Below are 6,942 nucleotides of genomic sequence, written 5' to 3' on the forward strand. Positions count from 1 at the left end.
GAAGAGCGGTCAGGGCAGGCTTTAATATACCTAAGTTGTGACCATCCACTGAGTGCTCACCGTGAGCTAGGGATGATGCTATACCTTTCTGCCCCACCAGCAACCTCAAGTCAGAGCCGTTTTATTCCCATTTCACAAACAGGGTTATGAGGGCTCTAAGAGGGTATGCTATTTGCCCAAGATCGCATAACTTAGAAGCAGCCAGTTTGGCCCTCCAGCAGCCTGGCTCTCTAGGGTTTCAGTTCTTAAGAACAACTTCTATAGAGATTTAACTCTTTGGGGAAAAGTTTCTTGTTTTCATGTTTGGAGCTGACATAACAGACAATGTAAGAAAGGGTCAAACACAGAGTCACTGGGCATAACTGCCCCCAGGGTAAAGCGCACTGCTGCTCTAGCTCACATTTCCCCTCTGTGTGGGCTCAGCTCAGGTGGGCACTGGTGAACCAAGGGAGCCCTGCACCAGACCCAACGCTGTGGGCTGTCAGGAGCTCCCTGCTCCCCCACCCCTACTTATATGAGACACCTGCCCTCCTACCTCCAGCCCTGTTCTCACCCTGCCCACTGTCCTCTGAAGCCTTCAGCTGGGGAGAGGTTGCAAGTGACAGACTAAGCACATACAGTCTATGAGCGGCCTGACATGACCGCCCCTTGATCCTTACTCCACTGGCTTTAGTCCTGAAAGGGCAGATAACTTGCAGTTCTTTAAGGATATATGATGTTGAACATCTTTTCATGCAATTGTTTGAAATCTGTATATCTTCTTTGTACAGATCTTTTGTCCATTTTTAAATTGGGTTCTTTCTTATTGCTGAATTTTAAAACTTCTGTGTACATTTTGAACTGAAGTCCTGTATCAGATAAATGTTTTCCAAATAGTTTCTTCCATTGTGTGGCTTGTGTCTTTATCTTCTACTTATAATACATTGTAATTATAATACAATGATACAACTGATCAAATTTTCTTCTTTTATAGATCATGCTTTTGGTGTTGTCTCCAAAAACTCATTGCCAAACCAAAGGTCATATAGGTCTTCTTCTGTTATCTTCTAGGAGGTTTATAGTTTTACATTTTATATTTAGATCTAAAATTCATTTTGACTTAATTTTCATAAAATCTATGTCTAGGTTCTTCCTTCTCCTCCTCCTTCTTCTTCTGCCTCTTTTTAACATATGGATGTACAATTATTCATGTACCATTTGCTCAGAAGACTACACTTTATTGTATTACCTTTGCTACCTTGTTGAAGATTAGTTCACTATATGTGTGTGTCTATTTCTGGGCTCTTTATTCTGTTCTCTCTCTCTCTACATTTTTTCATGGAAACTTATTTTGTGGAGACTGTTTTATAATGCCTTAAGCACTGGTTTTATTGCCCTCAAAGCTACCAACATATTGATATTACTTTTTTAACACTTGTTTATTTTTGAGAGAGAGAGACACACAGAGTGTGAGCAGGGGAGAGTCAGAGAGAGAGGGAGACACAGAATCAGAAGCAGGCTCCCGGCTTTGAGCTGTCAGCACAGAGCCTGATGCGGGGCTTGAACCCATGAACATGAGATCATGACCTGAGCCGAAGTTGGCCACTTAACCAACTGAGTCACCCAGGGACCCCTCATATTAATTATTTTAAGATAGGAGGTGACATATCTCAACAAACTGAGGGCAGCTCTTAATCCTGTGTTATCAGATATGTTCATGGAGAGCCTCTGTGCATGTCCTCTGTCGTGGTGTGTAAAAACAGCCCTGAAATTCACGACTAAGCCAAACCAAACTTGGTCTTTCTAAAAAAGAAATTCAGGTAGAAAACAAAAATTGGGGGCGCCTGGGTGGCTCAGTCTGTTAAACGGCCGACTTCAGCTCAGGTGGTGATCTCACAGTTCGTGGATTTGAGCCCTGCGTCAGGCTCTGTGCTGACAGCTCGGAGCCTGGAGCCTGCTTCAGACTCTGTGTCTCCCTCTCTCTGTGACCCTCTCCTACTCACACTCTGTGTCTCTCTTTCTCAAAAATAAATAAACATTAAAAAAATTTACAAAAAGAAAGAAAAAAAAATTGGGCAGTAGGTATAAAAATAATTCTGGGATACCCGGCTGGCTCAGTTGGTTGAGTGTCCAACTTCGGTTCAGGTCACGGTCTCACAGTTCATGAATTAGAGCCCTACATTGGCTCTCTGTGGTCAGCACAGACCACTTGGGATCCTTTGTCTCTCTCTCTCTCTGCCCCTCCCCCACGCGTGCTCTCTCTTTGGGAATAAATAAAGAGTGAACTAAAATCTAAAAAAAAATTCTGTGACATCGTAACAAGACTCTTCTATTCTAGTTCTATTTATCCTTCACTTCCCTGGAGTTGCCCCTCCTCCAAGTCTTTCCTGACTACTCCAGCCCCAAGAGTTCTCATTCTTACCACTTGGTGTCTACTTTCTCTCTTTACTTTTCATAGCTAATGCGTGTTAGTAAATATTAACTGCACCATCATCTGCCTCATCTTTCTCTGCGCGAGGGTAAAGCTCTCTTAAAGAAATAAGAGGTTCTTCCTTCTTTTGCCCTCCTCATGGCATTCACCTTGATTTCTGCCCTGAGAAGGTTAAAACGCCGAGTGGAAAGGTACAACTAAAAGACTGATAGAAAGCACACATTAAAACAAATTAAATAATAAAAAAATTAAACACACACACTTGTATATAGTGATGCTAGTGTAGAAAGGAACGAAGGCTTCAGGGAGAGATTTGGACCTTAAGCTTGGCGCTAAAGAAACCCCAGCTTCCAGTAGAGAAGAGAGGCAACGTCAGTCCAAATAGAAGGTATTAGAGATGCCTGGGTGGCCCAGTTGGTTAAGCAATGAGCTCTTGGTTTCGGCTCAGGTCATGATCTTATGGTTCGTGGGTTCTAGCCCCGTGTTGGGTTCTGTGCTGACAGTGTAGAGCCTACTTCTCTCTCTCTCCTTCTCTCTGTTCCTCTCCTGCTCACATGTGTGCTCTCTCTCTCTCAAAAATAAATAAACTTACAAAAAATACCAAAAAACAACACATGTTTTTTGAATTTGATGTTCTGCCAAACTGTGTAATGAAGTGAGATGACAGGAGGAGACAGAAGGAGGAGCAGGACGTAGGTGACATGTAATGGGTACTTTGAGGAGGCCAAGTACTGTTTCAGGAGCTTCCCAGCCTTTAGCCCCTTGAATCTTCATGATAACTCTATAAGGCAGATCATTATTATCTCCATTCCCTAAGTGATGGCAGGGAAGCACTTGGACATGAGCTAATTTATTTTAAACTATAAACCAGATATGTGGGGGCACTTGGCAGGCTCACTTGGTAGAGCATACAACTCTTGATCTCGAGGTCATGAGTTCGAGCCCCATGATGGGAGTGCAGATTCCTTTAAAAAAAAAAATCTAGTATGTGGCAGGGCTAGAATAACAATTCTGGCAGCTTGGTTCCAGAAATCCTTACCCTTAGTCAATATACTATACTGGCTATCAGCCAACCAAATAAGCAAGCAGGCAAGCAAACAATCCAAAACCTATCCTTAGTTAGAATGCTATTTTGCAAAGCATTATGTGGATTAATCAGAAAGAAGTTTTTATAGGTAGTGGGACAAGATAATATTGGTTAGGCAAAGGACAACAGAAATAATTTAATGTCAAGGTGATAGCTGAAACTTAAATGCTGTTAAAATGTAAATCCAATGTCATTAATAGTACTTCATGGGGCACCTGGATGGCTCAACTGGTAGAGCATGCGTCTCTTGATCTTCAGAGTCGTGAGTTTGATCCCCATGTTGAGTGTAAGATAGTGTCATGATCAAGTACTGTTTAGAGAATATTAATTGCGTTTCCAAGTGAAGAATAGACTGAAAGAAAAATGTTTTAAATGGAAAACCTGGGAGTGAGATTTTCAGCTCTGTATAAGGTTCCAGCCCTCCAGAGAGGAAGGGATGAAGTTATGAACTACAGGCAAGGAAAGGGCGGAAGATCTTGGACGTTTGCTGGCTATATGGGTGCAGAGGGTGCCCCAGAACTAGTTAAAATGCGGTACAATGAGAAGCAGGAAAGATGAAGGTCACAGTAAAAAAAAAAGATCGATGGGATCTCGTATGCATTCAGGACTGGAAATTATTAATTCCTCAAGCTTCCTCATGGTCAGTAGAGAGTAGAATATGCTGTTGTACATCATGTAATCCTTCAATATTTGGAAATTAGATCGATTATGCCGTTCTTTTTCAGAGACTATGAAGATTACCAAGTTTGTTAAAGCAGCTCAGAGAACAACAAATTATTTTTATTGCCAATATCCTATGAATACTGTTCCCTCATGGAAAAATAAAACAAGGCAAAGCAAAATAAAAACAGAAAAGAAAAAGAAATGATGCCATCTAGTGGTGACTGAGTGGTGTAGGTTGGAAACAAATGATCAAGTGTTCAACCTGTCATATTTTATTTTGCCTGTATGGTATTACACACCTATAAAAACTAGATCCCCATATTCTTCTGTTTTATGCCATGCCCAGAATACTCACTGATCTTAAGGTATCTGCTTGTAGAAGAAGAAACCCATTAATGTTTCCTATACATGTAAATCATATGCAATGAGCTATTTCTAGCTCATCATACTGGATGCTATTATTCTAGGTATAAAAACCATAAAGTAGGGGTGCCTGGGTGGCTCGGTCCATTAAGCATCCAACTCTTGATTTTGGCTCAGATCATGATCTCACAGTCTGTGAGACTGAGTCCTATGTCAGGCTCCATGCTGGGCATTGAACCTGCTTAAGATTCTCTGTGTCTCTCTCTCTCTGTCTCTCTCTGTCTCTCTCTGTCTCTCTCCTTCTCTTCCTGTCCCTCTGCTCATGAGTACTCTCTATCTAAAAACCAAAACCAAAACCAAAACTCCCAAAAGTAATGACTCTTGGATTGTCAGTAGAAACTGAAAGTTGGGTAAAAAGATGTGGTAGGGTAACACATTTTTTGTCAGATGATGTAGTGGGATACCAGTCACATGATGCTATGGGATAATAAATACAGTCAGATTGAAATCTATGGCTATGGAAAACGGACCCTAATTATCTCCTTGTTGGTGCTCAGAGTAGAGAGTCCTTACCCAGAAACTCTCTGCCATCGTGCCCCTAATTCCAGAACATGATGATTTCATGGCCATCTTCGGGGTCTCAAAAGCAGCCAAAAGTTTATTGTCTGAAGGCAAAACAGATGCTTTTAGAGGATGATGTTACCTGTGCTCTCCCCACTCTGGAGCATTACTGGGGGAGCGTTGAAAACAAGTGGTTGTACAGCCTGCTGGTTCCTGGGCTGTGTGCCTACAGCCTGATCTCTGGGTACTTTTGTCCACCCAGTTTACCTGGTGCATAAATGAATCACGTTCCCCTGTAGCTTCTCACAGGATAGGACTCACTACATTTATTATTTAGTAGCAGACTGTAGATAAAACATGCCTATTTTTACATAGGAGAAAAATAAATCTTACTCCTTTTATCATATTGACTATGATATCACATCTAAGCTTATTTAAGTTACAATCATATACTAATAACTAAAGCATGGTTACCTTGATCTGTCATTATTACTTAGAAAATGCCTAGAAACCTGGGGCGCCTGGGTGGCTCAGTCAGTTGAGCGACTGGCTTTGGCTCAGGTCATGATCTTGCAGTTCGTGGGTTCAAGCCCCGTGTCAGGCTCGGTGCTGACAGCTCAGAGCCTGGAGCCTGCTTCAGAGTCTGTGTCTCCCTCTCTCTCTGACCCTCCCCTGCTCATGCTGTTTCTCTCTCTCTCTCTCTCTCTCAAAAATAAATGAAAAAAACATTAAAAAATAAAAAGAAAATCGCTAGAAACCAGATTAAACTCAGACAATTACCTTTTCTATTTGGGAAGGGAGCCTGGTCATTAGACTAATCTTAGCCCACAATCCTACACCCCTGCTGTCTTCCAGCAACTAGAATGATCTTTATAAGTAAATCAGAACTCATTGCTCTGCTGCTTAATTTGTGAATGGCTCCTCTGGGAATAAAGTCTTACTTCCTAGCCCTTCCCTACAAGGCCCTGGGTCATCTGCCCACAGGCTCTGTGATGGGGATGCCTGTGACATTTGCTCCAGCACTCTGACCTCGTTCTGTTCCTGGTCACATCCAGTGCACCCCACCGAAAGACACACAGCACTTTCCCTGTCCGAGCCTAGAACGTTCCTCCACATTTCCCTGGATCTGGTTCTCAGGCATCATTTCCTCTTCCGTTCAATCACTCCCTCCCCACAGAGGCCTTTCTTGCCGCCCATCTAAACCCAGCTCTGAGCACTTGACATTGTCCTGTTTTATTTTCTTCGCCGTTCTTCTTACCCGTTGCAATTTTTTATTTGTCTCCATAAAGTAAAGCTCTATGAAAGCAGGTCCAGAATTTTAATTGTTCATCTCTATATCCATAGAGCTCCCCAAAATGGTATGCCCCAAACATTTCTATAAATATTCATGTAACCAGTGTAGGTGAATAAATGAGCGAACAAAACAGGCACATATGTGGAGCACCTGGGTGGCTCCGTCGTTAAGCTTCCGGCTCAAGCTCAGGTCATGATCTCACAGTTTGGGAATTTGAGCCCCGCGATGCTCCGAGCCAAGCCGGGGACCTGTTTCAGATTCTGTCTCCCTTTCTCTCTGCCTCTCCTTTGCTTGTGCTCGCTCTCTCCCTCTAACAAATGCAAGTTGATGCAGAGATCCAAATTTCATAACTGTGGGAACATCTGGGTTGGAGATCTATTCAGAAATCTTGGTGATATCAAGCCTCCTATTACTTTATTACAAATCCCACCCAGAGGACAGGAAGTATGCGTTGGAAATGGTTTTACGCTTTAACAGGACGGGCGGCCACATTGGGACGGGCGGTTTTCCTTGCTGCCACTTTTGCAGGCAACGCGGGGATGTGTTCCTGGCGATGCGGTGCTT

The 6,942-nt window shown here is 42.7% G+C and overlaps 1 protein-coding gene across 1 annotated transcript in view; it reads right to left on the bottom strand.

Moving 5' to 3' along the window:
* SMIM31 (small integral membrane protein 31) overlaps nt 1–5,122 on the bottom strand; it is a gene marked incomplete at its 3' end in the record, with an annotated part of 12,011 nt that extends 6,889 nt beyond the window's left edge. The window contains exon 1 of the mRNA XM_029949412.1: nt 5,097–5,122. The remainder of the gene's footprint in view (nt 1–5,096) is intronic.
* Between the last annotated feature and the right edge of the window lie 1,820 nt (nt 5,123–6,942).

The sequence above is a fragment of the Suricata suricatta genome, chromosome 1, assembly GCF_006229205.1.
Source record: "Suricata suricatta isolate VVHF042 chromosome 1, meerkat_22Aug2017_6uvM2_HiC, whole genome shotgun sequence".
In the NCBI taxonomy this organism is placed as follows: Eukaryota; Metazoa; Chordata; class Mammalia; order Carnivora; family Herpestidae; genus Suricata; species Suricata suricatta.